We start from the raw sequence: 25766 nt of genomic DNA on the forward strand, positions 1-25766 counted from the left end.
GCATCAAGGGCAAGATATGTAAAGGTATTTAGGAACCTAGTGGGATTCTCAAAAGCATCTAGGCATCTATCACCCATTAAAATGAACAGTTCCCATCAAGAGTTATGTTTTGAGAGCTATCAGTTAGCCAGTTTTTAATCAATTTACTATTGTTTTTGTGTAGTGTTATTTTTAAATACTGTGATGTTAGCCTGAATCAAACCTTTAGAAAAATACAAGTCTATTATGTCAACACCATGGCCTTTAGCAATCAGAAATGTCACAGTTAGATCAAGTTCATTTGATAAAAAACATTCTGTGAAAACATATTGATCACCATTAATTGAACTTCTCCCTTGTAATTCCTTTTTGTTGAAAAATGACCCATTTTCAAAAATGAAAATTTTTGTAAAGAACTGTTGATTTAGTGAATTTTTTTTCTTTTTTTAATTAAAATTTTCATTTCAATTTTTGACAACATTTAAATGGAAAACTTTATAAAAAACATTATTGAATTGTTTCCATTTACCAACATGTAGGACCTCCAAACTTAGAACCCTTAAAAAGGGAAATAAGTTTAATTTTTTAAAATTCTTCACTAATTAAAAAAAAAATCCACCATTGTTGTTCATCATTCTTTATTTCCTGCATGTTGTTCTTTTGTCTGCTGTTTAATAATTTTTCAGCTATTGAACCAGGGAACAGACACAATGTCGTGTGAATTGGCCAACCAGTCATACATCACAGATAATGAAAACTCTGGAGTTGCTACAAATTTAAACTTAGGACAAACTTCTGAGTCACTAAGGTCTTGATCCTGCATACGCTTTATGCACAGGCTTTCTTTCCTAGTGTGAGTAGTCCCATTAGAGTCAACTGGACGACTCAAAATAATATAATTTAGCACTTGAGTAAGGATCTCAGGATGGGGGCCTAAATGTGAATTGCTAAAAGTAATGTCCACATAGGGCCTGATCGAAAGGCCATTTAATTCAGTTCAAAGATGTTCATTGATGCTAATGGGCTGTTGATGAGACCTCTCGAGAGATTTTAAGGGACAGATTTTCGAAAGTATTTGTAGCTACCACTGAAATCAATGGGATTTTGGTGCCTCATCTGCTGAAGTGCTTTGGAAAAGCCCACTAAACAATTATCTGCATCTTTAGACACCTAAATATCTTCGAAAATATGGCCCTTAGGAGCTCACGTCCAGTAGATTTTCAATAAAAATTAGGCCCCTAGAAACCACATCTTTCATGGTGTTTAGGGGCCTATCTGAATCTTTAGGTGCCCAAATTCCTTTGCAAATCTGGCCCTTAGGCACTTCTGAACATTTTACCCAAATACAAAAGTTGTAAATGTAAAACTGGAACCAGGATTAAAAGCACAACAACAAGGACGGTTACTACCAAAGGGAACATGAGCACAGGCTGAGAATCATACCCAGTAACATCTAAGCCATTCAAAAACAACTTCATATCCCACTGAATACCTTCCATAAAGCCTCCTTCACCTCTTTGTTTCTCAGACTGTCAATGAAGAGGTTTAACAGCGGAGTTACAATAGTATTCAAAGTGTTGACAGGCTTGTTCATGTCCAAGGCATTCTGTTTGGAAGGCCTGACATACAGGAAGATGGTGGAGCTGTATCATATAATCACAAGAGTGAGATGGGCAGAGCAAGTGGAAAAGGCCTTTTGCCGGCCTTGGGCTGACGGGATTCTCAGTATGGTGGAGAGGGTGTAAATGTAGGAGAACAGAGTTATTGAACATAGTCCCAGGATGATGATGATCGAGATGATAAAAGCTGCCATCTCTATCACATAGGTGTCTGGGCAGGAGAGAATGATTAAGGAATCCATGCTGCAGAAGAAACGAGTAATGACATTAGTGCCACAGAAGGACAACCTAACTCTCAGAGATTCTGGGATAGAAATAGCCAGGAAACTACACAGCCAGGAGCCAAGGGCCAGCTGAGCAGACAAGATGCTGTTCATGATGGTGCTATAGTGCAATGGGTAGCAAATAGCCAGATAGCAGTCATAGGCCATGGCAGACAAGAGGAAATATTCTGTGCAACCCAGGGAGAAAATGAAGTACATCTGCAGGATGCAGCTACTAAAGGGGATGGTCCTGCTTTTCCCCAGGAAAATCGCAATGGTCTTGGGGCCACAGGCTGTGGTGTATCATATCTCCAGCAAGGAGAGGTTGCAAAGGAAGAAGTACATGGTGGTACGGAGTTGATGGCTGGCCCTCACTAGGACTAGGATGGCAACATTTCCTGCAACTGTCAGGACATACATCATGGTAAACACCACAGACAGAGAGATCTGCAAATATTGACTACAGGGGAAGCCCAGAAGGATAATTCCTGTATCCTGGAGTGGTTTTCCTTCTCTATTCCAGTCACAGGCTCCGTCTGTCAAGATACAAGAGATCATAATTCAGGAGAAGCTTTGTTACATGGATTGTTAGACATCACAGGTACAATTTTCAAGGGTGCCTGTCAAGGTTCCTTCCCCACTCTGAACTCCAGGGTACAGATGTGGGGACGTGCATGAAAGAGCCCCTAAGCTTATTCTTACCAGCTTAGGTTAAAAAATTCCCCAAGGTACAAACTTTGCCTTGTCCTTGAACCCTATGCTGCCACCACCAAGAGTGTTACACAAAGAACAGGGAAAGAGCCCACTTGGAGACGTCTTCCCCCAGAGTATCCCCCCCCCCCAAGCCCTACACCCCCTTTCCTGGGAAAGGCTTGATAAAAATCCTCACCAATTTGTACAGGTGAACACAGACCCAAATCCTTGGATCTTAAGAACAAGGAAAAAGCAATCAGGTTCTTAAAAGAAGAATTTTAATGAAAGAAAAGGTAAAAGAATCACCTCTGTAAATACCTTACAGGGTAATCAGATTCAAAACATAGAGCATCCCTCTAGGCAAAACCTTAAGTTACAAAAAGACACAAAAACAGGAATATACATTCCATTCAGCACAGCCTATTTTACCAGCCATTAAACAAAAGGAAATCTAACGCATTTCTAGCTAGATTACTTACTAACTTTTTACAGGAGTTCTGAGCTGCATTCCTGATCTGTTCCCAGCAAAAGCATCACACAGACAGACAGACAGACACTTTGTTCCTCCCCCTCCAGCTTTGAAAGTGTCTTGTCTCCTCATTGGTCATTTTGGTCAGGTGCCAGGGAGGTTATCTTAACTTCTTAGCCCTTTACAGGTGAAAGGCTTTTGCCTCTGTCCAAGAGGGATTTTATAGCACTGTATACTTCCCGTTATATTTATGAGACTGCCTAAATGATATAGAAGCCTAAATCCTATTACAAAATCAGGTAAGTTGCTTAGGAGCCTAAGAGCTAGAGTTTCAAAAGTGTTTAGATGTCAACGGTGCTGACTGACAAAAATGCTTAAGCAGGTTAGGCACCTAATCTGGTTAGGTGTTTTTGAAAATCCCACTAAGCATCTATCTGAAGCTTTAGACATCTTCTTACTTTTGAAAATCTGGTTCTGAAAGATTAAAGCTCTTTTGAAAATTGGATGTAGGCTCTCAAGTCACCCAGGGCCAGATTTTAAATGGTATTTAGGCATGTACGGGGATTTTCAAAAACACCAAGGCACCTAAACTCATTGATTTCATTGATTCATAGATTCCAAAGCCAGAAGGGACCATTGTGATCATCTAGTCTGACCTTCTGTATAACACAGGACATACACCTTCTCCCAAATAATTTGTAGAGCAGATCTTTTAGAAAAACATCCAATCTTGATTGAAAAATTCTCAGTGATGGAGAATCCACCATGACCGTTAGTAAATTGCTCCAAAAGTTAATTACTCTCACTGTACGCCTTATTTCCAGTCTGATTTTGCCTAACTTAAACTTCCAGCCATTGTATGGTGTTATCCCTTTCTATGCTAGACTGAAGAGACCATGAAGGAATTTATAGACTGTGGTTAATTCACCCATTAACCTTCTTTTTGTTAAGCTAAATAGATTGAGCTCCTTGAGTCTGTCACTATAAGGCGTGCTTCCTAAACTTTTAATCATTCTCATGGCTCTTCTCTGAACCCTCTCCAATTGATCAACATTCTTTTTGAATTGTTGACATGAGAACTGGACATAGTCTTTTTCCTCTTTATGCATCCAAGAATTGCATTAGTCCTTTTGGCACAGCATCACACTGGGAGCTCATGTTCAGCTGATTATCCACCATGACCGCCAAATCTTTTTCAGAATCACTGTTTCCCACAATAGAGTTCCACGTCCTGCAAGTATGTCCTACATGCTTTGTTCCTAGATGTAGACATTCACATTTAGCCATAGTAAAATCATATTGTTTGCTTGCGCCCAGCTTACCAAGCGATCCAGATCCCTCTGTAACCCTGTCCTCTTCATTATTAACTACTTCCTCATTTTTGTGTCACTTGCAAACTTTATCAGTGATGAGTTTATGTCATCTTCCATGTCATGAAAAAATGTTTAATAGCGTTAGGATATGAACAGAACCCTCTTGGACCCCACTGGAAACATACTTGTTCTACGACAATTCCCTTTTACAATTACATTTTGAGACCAAAAAGATAGCCAGCTTTTTGGTCCATGTATTGTGTGCCAAGTTATTTTTGTATCCTTCTAGTTGTTTAGTCAAAACGTCAGGCAGTACCAAGTCAAATGCCATAGAGAAGTCTATTATATCAACACTATTGCCTTTATCAATCACAATTGTAATGTCATCAAAAATGATACCAAGTTAGTTTGACAGGATCTATTTACCATAAACCCATGTTAAATTACATTAATTATATTACTTTATTTCTTTATTAATTGAGTCCCTTATCAGTGTAATAAGAAAAGGAGTACTTGTGGCACCTTAGAGACTAACCAATTTATTTGAGCATGAGCTTTCGTGAGCTACAGCTCACTTCATCGGATGTATACCGTGGAAACTGCAGCAGACTTTATATACACACAGAGAATATGAAACAATACCTCCTCCCACCCCACTGTCCTGCTGGTAATAGCTTATCTAAAGTGATCATCAAGTTGGGCCATTTCCAGCACAAATCCAGGTTTTCTCACCCTCCACCCCCCCACACAAATTCACTCTCCTGCTGGTGATAGCCCATCCAAAGTGACAACTCTCTACACAATGTGCATGATAATCAAGTTGGGCCATTTCCTGCACAAATCCAGGTTCTCTCACCCCCCTCCCAAAAACCACACACACAAACTCACTATCCTGCTGGTAATAGCTCATCCAAAGTGACCACTCTCCCTACAATGTGCATGATAATCAAGGTGGGCCATTTCCAGCACAAATCCAGGTTTTCTCACCCCCCCACCCCCATACACACACAAACTCACTCTCCTGCTGGTAATAGCTCATCCAAACTGACCACTCTCCAAGTTTAAATCCAAGTTAAACCAGAACATCTAGGGGGGGGGGGGTAGGAAAAAACAAGGGGAAATAGGCTACCTTGCATAATGACTTAGCCACTCCCAGTCTCTATTTAAGCCTAAATTAATAGTATCCAATTTGCAAATGAATTCCAATTCAGCAGTTTCTCGCTGGAGTCTGGATTTGAAGATTTTTTGTTTTAAGATAGCGACCTTCATGTCTGTGATTGCGTGACCAGAGAGATTGAAGTGTTCTCCGACTGGTTTATGAATGTTATAATTCTTGACATCTGATTTGTGTCCATTTATTCTTTTACGTAGAGACTGTCCAGTTTGACCAATGTACATGGCAGAGGGGCATTGCTGGCACATGATGGCATATGTCACATTGGTGGATGTGCAGGTGAACGATCCTCTGATAGTGTGGCTGATGTTATTAGGCCCTGTGATGGTGTCCCCTGAATAGATATGTGGGCACAGTTGGCAACGGGCTTTGTTGCAAGGATAAGTTCCTGGGTTAGTGGTTCTGTTTTGTGGTATGTGGTTGTTGGTGAGTATTTGCTTCAGGTTGTGGGGCTGTCTGTAGGCAAGGACTGGCCTGTCTCCCAAGATTTGTGAGAGTGTTGGGTCATCCTTTGGGATAGGTTGTAGATCCTTAATAATGCATTGGAGGGGTTTTAGTTGGGGGCTGAAGGTGACGGCTAGTGGCGTTCTGTTATTTTCTTTGTTAGGCCTGTCCTGTAGTAGGTAACTTCTGGGAACTCTTCTGGCTCTATCAATCTGTTTCTTTACTTCTGCAGGTGGGTATTGTAGTTGTAAGAAAGCTTGACAGAGATCTTGTAGGTGTTTGTCTCTGTCTGAGGGGTTGGAGCAAATGCGGTTGTATCGCAGAGCTCGGCTGTAGACGATGGATCGTGTGGTGTGGTCAGGGTGAAAGCTGGAGGCATGCAGGTAGGAATAGCGGTCAGTAGGTTTCCGGTATAGGGTGGTGTTTATGTGACCATTGTTTATGAGCACTGTAGTGTCCAGGAAGTGGATCTCTTGTGTGGACTGGACCAGGCTGAGGTTGAAATAAATTGGTTAGTCTCTAAGGTGCCACAAGTACTCCTTTTCTTTTTGCGAATACAGACTAACACGGCTGTTACTCTGAAACCTATCAGTGTAATGATGCTGGTTCTGGCAGGACCCAACAGAGAGTGCCCATTCAGGACAAATTGCTTCAAGCAGGGCAGTTACAGCCCAAGGCTGGGGTTTCTGTGCACACCAAGGCAAACCAAACCAGCCAGACAGAGAAGACTTTGCTTTTACCCCACTGGCTAACCACAAGTCACACAAGCAATTCCCTTAGACACCCCAGTTTCCCAGTATCACCACCAGTGCCACACATTATGAGGACAAATGGTGATGAAAACCAATAGCCCAGTAAAAGAAAAAAGGTTCTCTCGATCCCAAAGGACCAAGTCCCAGACCCAGGTCAATATACAAATCAGATCTGACCCACAAATCACGCTGTTGCCATTCCTTTAGAATCTAAAATCTAAAGGTTTATTCATAAAAAGAAAAGATAGAGATGAGAGCTAGAATTTGTTCAATGGAGTCAATTACACACAGTGATGGAAAAGTTCTTGGTTCAGGCTTGCAGCAGTGAGAGAATAAACTGCAGGTTCAAATCAAGTCTCTGGAGGACATCCACAGCAGGGATGGGTCTTTCAGACCTTGGTTCAGAGCTTCAGTGTAGCAAAGTCCCTCCAGAGGTAAGAAGCAGGACTGAAGACAAGATGGGGGAGCTGCAGCAGCTTTTTATAGTCTCTTGCCATGTGGTCTTTCTTTCTTTGTGCCAAAGACAAGCTGTCCAACACCTAGCCTGGAAACACCTCAGAGTTCTGTCCATAGGCAGGTCCCTGCATACCTTGCTGAGTCCCAAGGCATGTCTGCATTCTCTCAGTGGGTCAATTGTATAGCGGATGGTCCTTAATGGGCCATCAAGCAGGCTAGGCAGAGCTGATACCAACTTGTCTGGGGTGTCACGGAGAAGCGTAGAATAAGTTTGAAATACAGTCAGTATAGAGCCAATATTCATAACTTTAACTACAAAAATAATACACACAAATAGACAGCATAATCAGAACCAGCAAACCATAACCTTGTCTTTGACACCTTATTTGACTCCCTTTATACAAGAATTGGTGCCACTACAGGACTTTGGTAGCAACAATGATCTATATGGTCCCAGCTTATGTCAATAACCTCACAATCAGCCACTCCATTATCTTGCCTGATAGGCCTATCAGGCTGACAGGCCTATAATTACCTTGGTCCTCCCATTTACCCTTTTTCAATATTGCACAGCATTAGCTTTCTTCCAGTGTTTCAACACTAAAGGCCCAGTGAGCTCCTCAGCTAGCATTTTTAAAACTCCTGGATGTGGGTTATCTGGATCTGCTGATTTAAAAATGTCTAACTTTAGTAGCTTCTGTTTAACATCCTCCTGAGGTACTAGTGGATTTGAGTGGGTTTTAGCCACCTAGATGCTTTTGAAAATCCCACTAGGTGCCTAAATACCTTTAAAAATCTGGCCCTTAGCTGCTGTTGAAAATTTTACCCCACCCCACACAGTGACCAAATTCATTTGGTCCACAGAGTTTCTAACATCTGGAGAAACAAATGATACTTTGTATTGAATTCTGTTCTTCTCAGTCCCCCTGATGAGAAACAATCTCATCATCCATGGGAGTGGACGCTTCCTTCTGTATGCAAATAGCAGCAATAGGGAAATCCAGGACTCAGAGGGTAAAAACCAACACACCAAATCAGTTTTCCATCTCTATCCCAGTCTTGAATTCTGTAGGTCACAAGAGATGCTCATGGAGTTAAACAGTTAAAATGCATTATTGGATGTTCCTTGAATGTTCAAGTCAGAATCCTAGTGCCTGAATAATTATTACCACCTCCCCTATCTCCCTAAGCCTCAATCAGCTATGACTTACAACTAGAGTTTGTCAAGAAACAGAGCAAGGGAAGGGAAGGGGATCATGATCATTTCATCATTTTTCCCATTGACATTTGAAATGTTGATGACACTTTTGATCTACTAATTGTTCATTCAATCTTCAGCCAGTGCTATTCCTTGTCAAAAGTCCCTCCATGCTGTTAGCTGGGATTTTCAAAGGGGCCTAAGAGAGTTTGGTACCCAATACCCATTGAACTGCGTTAGGTTATGGACACACGGCATGTAGAATTTCCCTTGATTCTGGATGTCCATATTTAAGGGATGATCTTGACTTGCACTCTGGAGAATCACTGATATGCAAATCCCATTTTAACAGCTCTACGGATTTTAGCATGAAGAAGAATAGGAAGAAAAATATCCCAGTTTCCCTGAAAATTTCCTTTCTTCTAATATTAAGGTAAATGGGTCAGTCTTGTCCTCTGCTATTTTCTCCTTCATGAATCTCTGCTGTGCTCTGCGGCAGGCAGGATTTGTCTTTGTTCCTCAAAAGCTCTACGATGAACATTTTACATTGGTATATTCCAAGGCAGAGAATCATGATCTCTAGTTCCAGCACAACATTGCCAAACTTGAACTCCTAATCTTTTCTCCTAGATCCTCCCTCATTTTCCATTCTCCAGCTCATTTCAGAACTCAGCTACCGTTCCCAATACACACCTTTGGAACACTGGGGTTATTTATGTGTCTTCTTCTGAGTCCAGGACCATGATTTTTGTCTTTGGTGAAGATTTTCAGAGGCAAAGAGGGCAATTCTGTGGCCCAACTCCCATTGAAAATCCTTTGACAATCTCCCCCTTTGTATCGAACATTAAAACTGATTTTACATTTTGCCCAGGATCAAATTCTAACAACCAAGCAACAGACGTCATGACTAGGCTTGGAAGGATTAGATTTGTATTGGTGAATGTTGGTAAATGTCGATTTCACCACACACACACACACAGATGAAAATGTATTTCCATCGATAAAACTCAAAATTTACAGATAGGCAAAGTAAGAAAAATACTGCAGGAGAACTTATTAGAGTCAAAATCCAGTGATTTAGACTTTTGAATTCGGCTTACAAATGGATTAGTAAATGAACAGTAAAAACAGGTATGATCTGTTGAATTAAGGATATTTACTTTCTATAGTTTAACACGTGATGTTGACAATTTGTGTTTCAATGGTTTATAGAGCTTTCACTTTTTGATACTCAGTGTTAACTATCATTTGTCTGACAGTCTCCCATGCCCCACCCCCATAATTTTGTACAACTATGAACACTGAAATAAATAAAAAGTGGAGAAAATGCTTAAAAATAAACATTGACAGTACCCATCAAAATTATAAATAATAAAAATAAAATGCTGCCAAGCCTATCCATGACATATTAACATAAAAGTGAGAACAGAACAAGAATTTCATAAAGAATTATGTACCAGACAGTGCTTAATTGACAATGCTCATTAAGTATAATCCCTAGCTTTTGTGCAATTCTTTTCATCAGTAGATCTCAACGCATTTTACAACTGGAGTCAGGGTCATTGTCCCCATTTTACAAAAGAAGAAATTATAAACCAAAATAAATGTACCTGATTTTGCGGTGCCAGTCCTTAGAGGCACATTCCATGCTCAGCTGAGACAGAAATAAGACTTTGCCCTCAAGGATAAACGATTGATTGTCACTGTGCAATGGGATTTTCAAAGGAGTTCAAAGCAATTAAAAATTCAAATCTCATTGTGATTCAGTGGAATGTAAATGCCTGATTCCCACAGACTCTTTTAAAAATCGCACCCATAATGATTATCCTCCTTATGCTAATCTGAGCTAGTCTGGCAAAAATAATAATACCTTGTATTTATAAACCGCTTTACATCTTCAAATCACTGTCCAGTCATAAGCTATTTTATTCTACAACAGGTTGAAAAGAACTCCCTTTGTAGCCATAACTTCAGTGTTGTTTGGAATGGGCCCAATGCTCCTCTTTAGTAAATAATTAATCATTATCAATCCTCTGCCATATGAGGAGAAATTAGGGCAGAGGGGTAAAGGATCTTGCTTATGGATGCATCGGAAGTCAGGGGAAAAGCCCGGAACAGAGACTAGGATCTCCTGCCTTCTAATACCCTAAACTTCATAGTTACAGAGGGCCTGATCCAATGACAGAGGAAGTCAAAGTTATTCTATTCATTCACTCTAGTAGACTTGTGAAGAAATTCATGGTGCTTTTTCACCTGTAGATTTCAAACCATTTTACCAAGGTGGGTGAATGGTATTATTTCATTTATTTACAGATGGGGAAACTGAGGCACAGACAGTTAATCTGACTTTCACACAGTAAATGAGTGACAGAGCTGGGACAAACTCCAACTCCTTATTTCCCATCTACCAGACCAGGCTACAGCTGAGATTTCAAAAGCTGCCTAAGGGATTATGGGGCAAATTCTTAAAGGCTTTTAGGTGTGTACTGGGATTTTTCAAAACAGCTAGGTGTCTAATACCCATTGCAATCAAGGATTTTTAGGTGCCTAGATGTGTCTAAAAATCTCATTAGGTGCCTAAAAACCTTTAAAAATCTGGTTCTTAAACAAACAAATGCCCGTGAAAATGAATGAGGAGTGGGCATCCATGTGGCATTTGTGGCTATGAAAACCTAAGTCTACCTCTAAGAGAAATATCCAATCCATTTTTACATTCTTATCTAAGCAACTCAATAAATTACAGCAGCAGCGAGTTCCACAGATCTATCATATAGTTATTTTCTCTTATGCATTCAAGAGTTGAAAAAGATGAATGAAATTTAGAAAGTGAGAAAGTAAGTGAGAGAGAAGGAAGTATGTTACAGATGAACCAATTACTCACTGGGAAACCTATTCCTTCCAAACAGATATGGCCCAGTAGGTCACATTACCAAGTATACAAAAAATATGTCTTAATACAAGTGGTTTAAAGTATATTTCTGGGATCCTCTCTCTCTTTCTCTCTCTCTCTCTCTAGTGGACCTAACTTATTAGCTTTTGCTGACAGAACTAGCCAGAACAGACCCCCTTCACACATTATATTCTCTCCTTAGAATGAGGAGTTCTTGGATTCTGAGGAAAAAAATGCATTGCGAGCCATATTTTTTCCTCCAGCTATAAATCAAACATTTAAAGGTTTCATACACAAAATCTTCCTACTTATTGCATAAATTTCTATATTGATTAGAATCTCATTGCATTACCATTTTGTCATCACCCTGCTGTCTTTTTCCCTTACCTGCTTCGTTTATGTATGGCAACTCAACAGGTCCAAGAAATAAGACTAATTTATATTCCTCAGAAGTGCTCTTGGGATTTGGTCTCAACAGAATTTCATTGTCTTCTCAAGAATGTGCCAAACCCCTGGCTTAGTAAGGACGGTGTCCTTGTTTAAAGAAGAGCACTGGAAGTTAGGAGACCTTGGTTCTGTGTCTCCACTGACTTGCTGATGGACCACTGTGAAATTGTTTAAGTTCTCAGTTTCTCCGTTTGTAAAAGACAAAAGGCCAGATTTCTCAAGGTATTTAGATGCCTATTGAAATTTCCAGAAGCACCTAGGAACCTACAACTCATTGATTTCTGTGGATGTTAGGTGCCTATGTCCTTTTAATAATCTCACTAGGTGACTAAATACTTTTTAAAATCTGGCCCTAAGTGGCTGCCCAAAGTTAGGCAACTACGTCCACATTTAGGCAACCTAATAGGTGGTCTAAGATACAGAAGTATAAAGCACCAGAGGTTAAAGACATTCAGACGTCTGAAGATAGGCAGATAAGCACCTAGTGGGAATTTCAGAAGTACCTATGTACGTTAAGCACATAACTCCAATTGAATTCAATGGGGTTTAGGTGCCTAGGCCTTTGAAAATCCCACTAGACACCTAATAACCTTTGAAAATCTGGTTCTAAGACACTTTGGTGCTTTTGAAATATTTGCCTCCAGTCTACACAAAAAGTTGTACTGACATAATGAAAGGTGTGATTTTATACCAATTTAGCTAAAACAGTGCAACTTTGTGTGTGGATATTATATTGGTTTAAACCTCATGTATATCAATTTTCAGGTGCAAACTGAACTGATATAACCAGTTTCAACCTAAGAGTCCACAAAGGCACAAAAGTTGCAGTGGACTAAATAAACATATTGAAGTTAAGTTGCTGTGTCTTCTCTGTATAGACAAGCCCTAGGGCCAGATTTTTAAAAGTATTTAGGCACCTAGTGGAATTTTCAAACCTTTTAGTGGCCTAACATCCATTGAAATCAATGTTTTAGGTACCAAGGTGCTTTTCAAAATCCCACCAGGTGCCTAAATACCTCAACTAATCTGGCCCTAAATCACTTTTGAAAATAGGATTGACAGTTAAATTTTCAAGTGCAGCTAATTGACTAAAGAGCCAATGAGACTTAAGCTCCTAAGTCACCTAGGTGCTTTAGGAAATTTTAGCCTAAGGCTCCCTAGTGTGCTTGAATGTCGTATAGTTTGAATTCTAGGGACTTCAATGGAAGTTAGACACCAAGGTGCTTTTGAAGATCCTGCTAGGCACCTGTTTGTCTCTTTAGCACCTTTATACCTTTGAGGATCTCAGCCCTAGTGCTTAGCTACCCAGTTCCACTGGGTTGTCGTGCTCATGTGTAGCCAGACAGCCAGCCCCCCCCCCCTCAGACCAGCATTGCTGGAAACACAGGAGGAAGCAGGAACAGGGCACTTAACATATATTCAAGCACAGCCTTTGAAGCTGTGAAAGCACAGGTGTGCTGCTACAATGTGCTTCTGGGAACAGATACGACGATTAAGCTCACAGCAGGCAGAGGCCCTGTGACAGACATGGCTCTTAGCCCCAACTAAATAGTGTGATGCACACACACCAACATCCTAGGTGGGAAAATATTTACCCTGATAAAAGAAATGTCCAGTAGTCGAAACTTATTGTTTCTCTCCTTTGCAAGTGTAAACTACTCTTGCGAAAGCTGGCGTCACCCCGACAGACCAGCCTCAATTTGGCATAAGAAAGGAGAAAGAGAATAAAGGAGTACAGAGGTATAAGTAGGGGACCTACAGCACCATGATTTTTGAGTGCTTTTCACTATCTATCTGCTGGTCAGATAAGTGACAGCCTCCCAAGGCTTCTGCAGCTAAGAGGGTCCCTACGCCTTGTCCCTTATTCGTCTTTCCGCGGAATTGAGTGACCGATCCTGGCTTGGCACCGCTGGAATCGAGAGATGCAAGGAGGGTAAGAAGCACCCACACCTGATCTCCTATCTTTAGTGTACACATATTTTGAAATAGAGCTCTATACTTTGTTTTCTTTCTTTGGGATTGTGGCTTCAGTTTTGTAACTTGTTTGTATGTGTAACATCTCTACATTTAAATAAGTAGGCACTAGCAATTTTGTAACCACATGATTAGAATCTAGCTTAATAAATTTTGGTAACCATTTATGCATAAGCCTGACTTGTTTTCTCTGGTTTACTGTAAAGCAGCCAACACAATTAAAGAACCTCAGCAGTTTTGGCTCTAAAGCCTGGCCATTAGGTGAGAGTACTAAGAGCCTAGCGTTGAGTTGTGCTGCCTCCACGGGGCAAACTCTTGGGGCACCTGTCAGTCAATCCTGGCTGCCCGCTGCGAAGGAGCTCTGAGCTCTAGCAGTTAAAGTCACGGGTGTGGAGAGGCTCTTAGTGCTGCCATTGGGGGCACCTGTCAGTCAGTATTGACTGCCCGCTGCGAAGGAGCTCTGAGCTCTAGCGGTTAAAGTCACGGATGGTATAAACGGGCATAGCTGGCACCTCACCAAACATCCTTGGCCGTCGGCTAACATCATGAAATCCTGAATTGCTCAGAGCATTTGCCATCCACATGGGTGTGAAAATTACTGAGCAATATCAGGCATCATCCCGGTAAATACAATGGGAATTTGCTGGGCTAAGGACTGAATAAAATTTAAGTCAGGGGTAAAATAATTGCTGAAATTATGCACCTGATCTCCCTTCCCCTTCCAGAGATTTAGGCTGGGATTTTCGAAGGCGACTAAGGGAGTTAGGTTTCAGAGTAACAGCCGTGTTAGTCTGTATTCGCAAAAAGAAAAGGAGTACTTGTGGCACCTTAGAGACTAACCAATTTATTTGAGCATGAGCTTTCGTGAGCTACAGCTCACTTCATCGGATGCATGCCATCCGATGAAGTGAGCTGTAGCTCACGAAAGCTCATGCTCAAATAAATTGGTTAGTCTCTAAGGTGCCACAAGTACTCCTTTTCTTTTAAGGGAGTTAGGTTTCCAACTCCAATTTAAATTAATGAGATTTGGGCACCTAAATTTCTTTAGGCACATTTGAAAATACCAGTCCACTTTGGCATGGACTTAATTGAGGTAGGACTGGCCCCTAAAGCAGAAGCTACTCCCCATAATAGTGTAATACATGTGAGAAGAGAATCAGGATCTGTGACTTTATGGCCCTCAACTCCGTAAGAGATTCATGATAACATCGCTAGGCTTGGCAACATGGACACCCCATTCTAAATGATAGGTCAGAGCTCCTAAATGTAAATGAGCTGCAAAGATGAGAGCATGTGTGTTTGTGGCTAGAATACAGAAATTGTGACTTGTTCCAGTTCAGAGCCAGTGGGCAGATTCCGTACGCCTTAGGGTGAAAATCGTCCTGTACAGAGAAGTACTTACCATACACCTAACCCTCACAGTATCACTTAAGGAGGTCTTCAGTAGTGCACTGGGTGAATTCGACTCCTCATCTCAGCATGGGACACAGGACCAAAGACATAGGTTGATAGAAATCTACAGTTGATATTGTGAGTTGATGACCTGTATGATATGAATTAGTAAGTCTTTGCTCACATTGTGGTGGAGAAATATCAACATTGCATTTGTCACCAGTTTTCACCCTGTTGTTGGAGTCTAAGGAAAGCATCTGTAACAATGACCAGTGCCTGGTGTTGGAAGAGTGCTACACATGGGTCTAATCTGGTGAATAAATGTGGACAGGCCAGGGTAATACTTATGCTAAGCTCACTGGCTTCAGCCAAGTCTTTGCTTGACATGAGTGTTGCTTGCGAAATTCGTCCGTGTGGAGAGACTTGTTTAAAGAATGCTTACAGCAGCTGGGTAAGACAAAGGCATTTTGTACTGTGTTGAAGGACATAGATAAAAGGAAGTTAATCAGTATAATACATAAAAGGTATTGCCAAAAAGTCCCTGTATTGTGAAAAACAGAAAAGTCCCTATATTTGAGTGGTACAATCCAAGTAAATAAACCAATTGGAAAAGGGACACGATGACATGAAAGTAGCCTGGACAGAAAAAGTTTTGTAAACTGAAGCCTGCACATGTATATACTATGGGTTAAGTAAGACACAATGCTTAATGTTGATTGGACGGTCAGATAACATGTAAAGGTATAAATATGCTAGAGTGTAAGGGAATAGTCAGACCCTCGTAGGAAAAATCAACAGTGACTACGCCCCCAAGAAAAGGTAATTGGGCAATATTTTTTTCTGTATATCTGTCATTCATTGCTTTTATGGTAATTGTAACGTGCAGGCCCTTGCTTTTGGTTCAAAGAAAGGTTTGAATGAATAAACCTGACTGTCTCAGTCTCGAGTGTATGGTAATCCTCACCAAATGCTCGTCCTTCAGAAAGAGCTGTAAGAGGCCACATGCAGAAGCAGTTATGGGAACAGCCTGCCCATACTGGAAGTTTCTTCTGTTAGTACAAGCAAATGTGAACAAGAACAAATGTAATGCATGATAGCAACTGTGAGCTGAACAGAAAGTTCAGCCACCCATGGGATCATAAACTGTTCCTCAGAAAGTAGCTCATGTGTGACTTTTTCACATGACCTCAGAAAGGATGTAAACATTCTGTGGAGAACTAATCATAAGGGAGTTTGCAAATCTACAAAATAACTCTTCCTCTCCCAAAGACCTTGTATTTTCCATCAATATCTGAAGCAACCACCAAACTTGATCTGAGGTTAGAAAATTATTTTAACTTTGTTAAAAGGGTATTATCTAGACCATCACTGACAGTGTTTGTCTAACCTGCTCTTAAAAATCTCCAAAGATAGGGATTCCACAACTTCCCTAGACAATTTATTTCAGTGCTTAACTACCCTGACAATTCAGAAGTTTTTCCTAATGTCCAACCTAAACTGCCCTTGTTGCAATTTAAGCCCGTTGCTTCTTGTTCTATCTTCACAGGTTAATAAGAACAATTTACCTCCCTCCTCCTTGTAACAACCTTTCATGTACTTGAAAACTGTTATCATGTCCCCCCTCAGTCTTCTAGTCTCCAGACTAAACAAGCACTTTCCCTCCCCCCTCCCCCCCAATCTTCCCTCATAGATTATGTTTTCTAGACCTTCAATCATTTTTGTTGTTCTTCTCTGGACTTTCTCCAATTTGTCCACATCTTTCCTGAAATGTGGTGCCCAGAACTGGACACAATATGCCAGTTGAGGCCTAATCAGCGCGGAATAGAGCAGAAGAATTACTTCTCGTGTCTTGCTTATAACACTCCTGTTAATACATCCCAGAATGATGTTTGCTTTTTGTTTTGAAACAGCGTTACACTATTGACTCATATTTAGCTTGTGATCCACTATGGCCCCAAGATCCCTTTCCACAGTACTCCTCCCTGGGCAGTCATTTCCCATTGTGTATATGTGCAACTGATTGTTCCTTCCTAAGTGGAGTACTTTGCATTTGTCTTCATAGAATTTCATTCTATTTACTTCAGACCATTTCTCCAGTTTGTCCAGATCATTTTGAACTTTAATCCTATTCTATCTATCTAATCAATTGTCTTCTTAGTGTCCAACTTGGTTCTGAGTGCTTACAGTTCACTACCTTACAAACGAGGTATTTTTTTTAAAGGAATTCAATATTTTTAACATAATTTACTGTGAAAGGCATACAGTTCCCTGCAAGCCAATACGGTCTCGTTGGTACAAGGAAAGTCTTGAAAGTCTTGAAAGTAGGAGGAAAGTCTTGAAAAGATTAACTCTACCATTCAGCTGAGATGAGTCCTTCTTTTTATGGAGAAAATAGAATGTCACGGCTGTTTTCATCATTTTCATCATGATAAAGGGCAGGCAAGTAGATTTTGTCAATCAGGTGTTTTAACTGTTCTGGAAATTTTGCTAGGTTCAGCTCTTTCCATCAGTAGAGACTGAATAAAAAGAGCCAGATCCTCAGTTGGTCTAAATAATCGTAGCTCCATTGATAGGTCTGCTGAGAGAAATTTGGAGGCCCGGTAAATTATGTTTTCCCCCTCCCATTTCACCCTAAATAGATAGTTTTGCGGGGGCACTGAGCTCAGGACCTCAGTACAATTGTTCCACCTTCCCTCTCTCATCAGCCCTGTCTATTGATAATTCACACCAGCTGAAGGTTTGCCCAGTGAGAAGATTTGCTGAATGATGAGTTGCAGTAAGTTCCATTGTTTAAAAATGTTTAAAAATTTTACTTATTTTCCTCACTTTACTCATGTGAGTGGAACCCTTGACTTCAAAGGAATCATTCATGTGAGTAAATTTAGGCATTTTTATTTTATATATGTCTATATATGCAAGTTTATTTATGTATTAACTGTTTGCAGAATCAAGGCATTAGATGTTATTCATAGGATATTATTCATAACAAAATAAATGGTTTATACTGAAGAGGGAGAAAATATAATTGTTGATTGCCCGTGTTGATTAGACTTTGATATAAAATATTTAAGGCTGGGATTTTCAAAGTTGTCTGAGGGAGTTAGGCACCCAACTCCATTACATTTCATAACTCCCTTCAGATCCTTTGCAAATTCAAATCCAAATAGGGAGGGGGACTAAATTTAGGTGATGAAAAATGAAAAATCAGAACACCCAAAACAAGCAATCAAACAAAAATTCAGAACATTCACTGTAAAAGTCATTGATAGATTTCAAGTTAGGGACAACGTTTTCAAAAGTGGCTTCTAATGCTGAATGCCTCAAATTTGAGACCTCAGCATTAATCCATCTGTGAAGGAAACTTTTGGCCAGCACTGGGAACCTGATATTTTTTCTGAAGGTGTTTTCGAAACTCGGCATATTACAGTTTTGCTGTATTTGTGGGGCTTGCGGTCTGTTGCTTAGCACAGGTGTCTAGGAGTGAGGGTACCTGGATTCTGTGCCGAGCTCTTTTAGGGATGCATAGAATAGCTGTTGTATCAAAGGAACAGGAATCAGTACACTTGGGTTCTATTCCCATTCTTTGAGGGGAGTTAGGATCGTGGTTTGAGCAGAGCGGGGGCTGAGAATCAGGGCTCCTGGGTTCTATTAACGGTTCTGGTTGAGAAGTATGTTCGAATGACTAAACGGGGAGAAGAATTGCAGACTCCTGGCACAGCTGGTCAAAAATGTTTGAAATTCACAGTTTTGATGAAATTCTTCATCAGAATTTAAAATTCTGATAAAAAAGGGATGCATTTTTTGTGATTTTTTTTTAGGAAAATTGCTTCCTTTGTTCTTTGATCCTCTCTGGCCCTGAGCTTTGCTGTAATTGGCACATTGCATGACCTTGCACACCTCAGTCTCAATTGGTCAAAGGAGGTTGCAACTGACTCATTTTCAACCACCCAAAATGAATGCTGGTTTATAGATGTAAATGGTTATTTATGCTCCAAAATTGAGTAGCTGTCCTCTGAACTGCAACTTTGTATAACATCCCTGCTCCAACTTGGGACTTCAGCAGGCTTAGAACCTGAGACTTTCTGCACAAAAAGAATTAAATGTCCTCTTGCATTGTAGGAAGGAAATTGACAGGTACAAATCTCATGTGTTCAGTATTGACCTAAGTCTGCTCCCACTGACTCAATGACAAAAATCCTATTGACTTCCTCGGGAGCAGAAATAGGCCTATACTGAGAACTTTTGAAAAGCTCACCCTATTTAGCAGGGATTTTCAAAAGAGACGATGGGGTTTTATTCACTTCTAAAGGAATCTCAGATTGTGCTGAATGCCTAACACCCATAGGTCTCATTTGAAAATGATTTGGCTCCTGAATCCTGAATAATTTACAGGAAAAATGTTGTTTTTTCTGTTGAAATTTTTCAGGGTTTTATCAAAAGGACAACCCCCACCCCCACCCCCCCCACACACCCAGAAAACAATCTTTTTATTTGAAAATTTTCAATTTAAAACAACAAAAATATAAATTAAAATAAAATCAATCTTGGGCTTTGGATGCTGACTGTGGAAAAAACATGTTTCATTGACAAAAACTAAAAATTGTTTTTTCAAGGAACACCTGAAAATGGAATTTCTATCCTGAAAGTTTCTTTTTGGTCCAAAAGCCACTTTCCACTGGAAAAAAAGTTTCCACAGGAAAATTTAGGACAAGCTTAAATTCACCCTGTGAGCAGGAAGGCTCCAGAAATGTACTGGCAATAGGATATTTTCAGCCTTAAACCATTATTTCCTGCCTCTTTTAATTATCTGCTCTTTCTGTGCATCAAAATCATCTGCATCCCACAAAGCCACAGTTGTGTTTAATCAGTTTAATTTCATGTCTTCATTTGTTTTGGCAGGTAAAACAGCTGACCGCACTGGAAAAGGGCTATCACACCAGTGTGAAGGAATTTATTCTCCTGGGATTCCCTGGGACCCAATATTTGCAGATATTGCTCTTTGTGCTTTCCTTGTTGCAGGAAATGTGGCGATCATAGTCCTAGTGGCAACCAGCCGTCACCTTCGCACCCCAATGTACTTCCTTCTCTGCAATTTCTCCTTCTCGGAGGTATGGCAGACCACAGCTTGTATCCCAAAGACGCTTGCCAACCTTGTGTCCCAAAGCAAATCCATCTTCTTCGTCAGCTGTGTCCTACGGATGTATTTTGTTTTCTCCCTAGGATGCACAGAGATTTTCTCTTGGCTGTCATGGCCTACGACTGCTATTTGGCTATATGCTATCCTTTGCTCTACAGCTCCATCCTGAACAGCACCTTGAGTGCTCAGCTGGCTGTTGGCTCTTGGTTGTGTGGTTTCCTGGCTATTTCTGTCCCAGCATTTCTGATCACCAGGTTGTCCTTCTGTGCCCTAGTGTCATCCATCACTTTTTTGGGGACGTAGCACCGTGGATAGTTCTTTTCTGCACAGATACCTACCTTATTGATCCGGTGGCCTTTATCATCTCCTTCATCGTCATCCTGGGCTCCTGTGTCATAACCCTGCTCTCCTACATTTATATCATCTCCACTGTACTGACAATCCCATCAGATAAGGAATGGAGAAGGGCCTTTTTAACTTGCTCTTCTCATCTCACAGTTGTGATTATCTGGTACGGTTCGACCATTTTCCTACATGTCAACCCTTCCATGCAGAACTCACTGGAATTGACCAAAATAGTCACCGTCTTGAATACTATTGTCACACCCCAGTTGAACCCTTTCATCTACACACTGAGGAACCCAGAGGTAAAAGAAGCCCTGAGGCATGTATTCAGGGAAGCGATGTTTTTCAAAATGTGCTGGAGGTCATTGGCTGTCACAGAAAATGTGGTGAAAGAAAAATGAGTCTGAACATGGAAGATATACCAAAGTTGATAGGGTACTGAAAAAACAACAACAATCCCTGAGGGCCAGAAGTCTAAAGGTAATTAGATGCCTAACTCCAATGGAAATCAATGTGAGTTAGGTGACTAAATACCTTTAACAATCTGGTCCTTAGTGTCTCACATCCTTGAACATTTACAGCCAGGTTGTTAAATGTATTTAGGTGCTTAATTGGATTTTCTATGAGTTTTAAGGGCCTAGATGCTTTTTAAAACCCCACTAAGCAGCTAAATACTTTTCAAAATCCAGCCCTTATGCATTATTATCCTCTTACTTTGTATTTAATTTAAAATGAAACAAATTGCACATGTGCCAATTATTTATTTATATTAAAGCATGGCCTGTGGAGAGGATAGAGATATCGACAGGCTTGGCAGAATTCAATTTTTATTTTTTATAATTTTGACAGAAAATATCAAGGTTTATTTGTAAGCATTTTTTAAAAAAATATTGTCTATTTTTATTTTCACACTTGTGGGAAATTACTGTGGCGTGTCAGACAACAAGGTGGGTCAGAGAATAATTATTTAATGACAACTGGTTTTTCGGACCTTTTTTTTTTTTTGGTCGGTTGATGTTCTGCGTGGTGAAACTGGCATTTCCTGACATTTACTGATAAAAATTTAACCCTTCCAAACCAAGGTAAGATAAACTCACAGGAACCTCAAATCAAGACCCCAGTGGATTTTGAAGGGGATTCAGAATAAAGTTCTGGTTCCAGTTCCAGACTGGGTAAAAACCCAGATGGGTATTTTTGTAGGCTTCTTTTTTTCTTTGTTTTTAGTACACGGGCATTCCAAAACTTTGGAAAGATTGATTTCACACGGATTCTGCCGGTTTGGACTGAAAATATGTGAGAATAGCTTACAAAATTTTGATGATGTCAAAACTGAATCCAGATTCTTAGTCCTGACTCACCTTTAAAATCACAGTGTGAGAGGATGGGGATCCCCACCCCCCACTCCCTGATACCCCCTCACCCTCGCTGCGAGCATCTCAGCAAGGAGAGGAGACGTCTTTAGAAATCATGAGATTGGCTTTAAATAATAAATGTTGGGTTCTTTTGATTTGCTGTCTGGTTTTTGAGTCTTTAGGGTGCACTTCATGTTTTTAGGGTTTTCTCTGTAACCATGAGTATGCCCTGGTGGCAAGAGGACTGGACTGCAACTAGGAGAATGAAGTGAGCTGTAGCTCATGAAAACTTATGCTCAAATACATTTGTTACTCTCAAAGGTGCCACAAGTACTCCTGTTCTTAGTTCTATTCCTGGCTCTGCCATTGGCTTGGTGGGTGACTTTGGGCAAGTAATGGTGTTAGGGGGCTGTATAGTCCGCAAGTCAATCAGGAAGTGGGTGGGTGGGGGTGTGGGCAGGGGGAAATGGGAACAGGGAATGGGGATGGGGAAATTGGAATCATGTTTAGCTAAGGGCAGGAATGGGAACAGGGACATAGGTAAGGCTCTATGGTATCAGAGCTGGGAAGAGGGACACTAAGGAAGGAAAGTGGAATCATGCTTGCTGGAAGTTCACCCCAATAAACATAGAATTGTGTGCACCTTTGGACTTGGGGTATTGTTGCTCTCTGTTCATACGAGAAGGACCAGGGAAGTAAGTGGGTGAAGGAATAAGCCCCCTAACAAATGGCTTCTCTCTGTGCCTCAGTTTCCACATCTGTAAAATGGGGATAATGATTCTCACCTCCTTTATATAGTGCTTTGTGATCTATGGATGAAAAGAACTACCTAAGAGAGAGGGATAATGATTATGTAAAAGAAAATATGAAAGCTGATATGTTGTTTCAAGCAGTTGAGATTTGAAGAAAAACAACAAATATTGTGAGACAGACATTAAAAATCATAAGAAGATCCTAGCCCCACTGATGTCAACGACAGAACTTAATTTCAGTGGGGCCGGGATTTCATCCTACATTGTCCAGAATTTTATCTTAACCCAACATTCAAATCCTTTGAGGCGTGCCTGCTGTCTAGGGCTAGACCTTCAACTGCCAATTTACAGTAGATTAGCATCCGGTCAATCAAATGTACTTAAAACATACAGATGTGCTACGTACAATTAATATCGCTTCATAAAATAACATGGAACTGGTTAAGATTTTGTGCAATCTGATTTACCTAATATTCACATAAAGATCATTGTAAGTGGTCACTCACTGATTCACATAAGCAGTGTCCATGTTTCCATTGAATCTTGAGCCCATTGAGTTTTGTGAGTGTAAATTCTAACGTTTCCATGCACTCACAGGTGTTAGAATAGGGAAGTGCCTCCGAAATGTGGTGCTTTTGTGGATAGCTATCACTTTGGGCCTGGTGGAGGCTGTTTTCAAAATGGTAAAGGTTATGAAAGTAATATGTACAAGGAAGATTATGTCCCCAAATCGTTCTCAACCAATTTAGTTTATTCTGTGAATTCTACTTTTGTGACAGGTTTCAGAGTAACAGCCGTGTTAGTCTGTATTCGCAAAAAGAAAAGGAGTACTTGTGGCACCTTAGAGACTAACCAATTTATTAGAGCATAAGTTTTCGTGAGCTACAGCTCACTTCATCAGATGCATATCGTGGAAACTGCAGCAGACTTTATATATACACAGAGAATAGGGAGGAGGTATTGGTTCATATTCTCTGTGTATATATAAAGTCTGCTGCAGTTTCCACGATATGCATCTGATGAAGTGAGCTGTAGCTCACGAAAGCTTATGCTCTAATAAATTGGTTAGTCTCTAAGGTGCCACAAGTACTCCTTTTCTTTCTACTTTTGTGAGACACTATGCACTTGATCAGTCTGGATTTATTTATTGTTGGAATACCTAGATAGTACAAGAAATTAGATTAGATAGATAGATGTGTCTGGGGACACAGAGAGAGATAATTTTTGTTAACTGTGATCTCCATACAGTTAATTCACCTTCCTTTCCCCTGATACTTGAATAGAATTTTACTGGTAGCTTTGGTTTCTCTTGGCAAACATGAATTTCAAATGGAATTTCTAGACTGTGCTTCACTGGACCATCGGACCACCTGAAACAATTCAGGAAATATCATTTGATGGTTCACAAGATAAAAGAATATTTCAAGTTACTGATTTCACAACGTACTCAACTCAGTGTACAGTGATAGCAAGACATAAGGTCAGCTTCCAGACTGCTGCACTGCGCATCACAGCATGGGGAGTAGATGGCCAGCCATCTGTGGAGAAAGAGGTGGTTAGGGACTATTTAGAAAAGCTGGACGTGCACAAGTCCATGGGGCCGGACGAGTTGCATCCGAGAGTGCTAAAGGAATTGGCGGCTGTGATTGCAGAGCCATTGGCCATTATCTTTGAAAACTCGTGGCGAACAGGGGAAGTCCCAGATGACTGGAAAAAGGCTAATGTAGTGCCAATCTTTAAAAAAGGGAAGAAGGAGGATCCTCGGAACTACAGGCCAGTCAGCCTTACCTCAGTCCCCAGAAAAATCTTGGAGCAGGTCCTCAAGGAATCAGTCCTGAAGCACTTACATGAGAGGAAAGTGATCAGGAACAGTCAGCATGGATTCACCAAGGGAAGGTCATGCCTGACAAATCTAATGGCCTTCTATGATGAGATTACTGGTTCTGTGGATGAAGGGAAAGCAGTGGATGTATTGTTTCTTGACTTTAGCAAAGCTTTTGACACGGTCTCCCACAGTATTCTTGTCAGCAAGTTAAAGAAGTATGGGCTGGATGAATGGACTATAAGGTGGGTAGAAAGTTGGCTAGATTGTTGGGCTCAACGGGTAGTGATCATAGAATCATAGAATATCAGGGTTGGAAGGGACCCCAGAAGGTCATCTAGTCCAACCCCCTGCTCGAAGCAGGACCAGTTCCCAGTTAAATCATCCCAGCCAGGGCTTTGTCAAGCCTGACCTTAAAAACCTCTAAGGAAGGAGATTCTACCACCTCCCTAGGTAACGCATTCCAGTGTTTCGCCACCCTCATAGTGAAAAAGTTTTTCCTAATATCCAATCTAAACCTCCCCCACTGCAACTTGAGACCATTTCTCCTCGTTCTGTCATCTGCTACCATTGAGAACAGTCTAGAGCCATCCTCTTTGGAACCCCCTTTCAGGTAGTTGAAAGCAGCTATCAAATCCCCCCTCATTCTTCTCTTCTGCAGACTAAACAATCCCAGTTCCCTCAGCCTCTCCTCATAAGTCATGTGTTCTAGACCCCTAATCATTTTTGTTGCCCTTCGCTGGACTCTCTCCAATTTATCCACATCCTTCTTGTAGTGTGGGGCCCAAAACTGGACACAGTACTCCAGATGAGGCCTCACCAATGTTGAATAGAGGGGAACGATCACGTCCCTCGATCTGCTCGCTATGCCCCTACTTATACATCCCAAAATGCCATTGGCCTTCTTGGCAACAAGGGCACACTGCTGACTCATATCCAGCTTCTCGTCCACTGTCACCCCTAGGTCCTTTTCCGCAGAACTGCTGCCTAGCCATTCGGCCCCTAGTCTGTAGCGGTGCATTGGATTCTTCTGTCCTAAGTGCAGGACCCTGCACTTATCCTTACTGAACCTCATCAGATTTCTTTTGGCCCATTTTGATCAATGGCTCCATGTCTAGTTGGCAGCCGGTGTCAAGTGGAGTGCCCCAGGAGTTGGTCCTCGGGCCGGTTTTGTTCAATATCTTCATAAATGATCTGGAGGATGGTGTGGATTGCACTCTCAGCAAATTTGCGGATGATACTAAACTAGGAGGAGTGGTAGATACGATGGAGGGCAGGGATAGGATACAGAGGGA

General features: G+C 40.9%; 2 pseudogenes across 1 annotated transcript in view; one reads left to right on the top strand and one right to left on the bottom strand.

The window, feature by feature from the left end:
• Positions 1 to 522: 522 nt before the first annotated feature.
• LOC140904641 (olfactory receptor 6F1-like) overlaps positions 523 to 25766 on the bottom strand; it is a 30260-nt pseudogene continuing 5016 nt past the window's right edge. The window contains exons 4-5 of the transcript XR_013634568.1: positions 24102 to 24592; positions 523 to 2397 (exon numbers count right to left, since the gene is read on the bottom strand). The product of XR_013634568.1 is annotated as an olfactory receptor 6F1-like (transcript). The remainder of the gene's footprint in view (positions 2398 to 24101; positions 24593 to 25766) is intronic.
• LOC140904650 (olfactory receptor 6F1-like) lies at positions 14750 to 20946 on the top strand (annotated as a pseudogene).

This window comes from Lepidochelys kempii, chromosome 14 (assembly GCF_965140285.1).
Source record: "Lepidochelys kempii isolate rLepKem1 chromosome 14, rLepKem1.hap1, whole genome shotgun sequence".
NCBI lineage: Eukaryota > Metazoa > Chordata > Testudines > Cheloniidae > Lepidochelys > Lepidochelys kempii.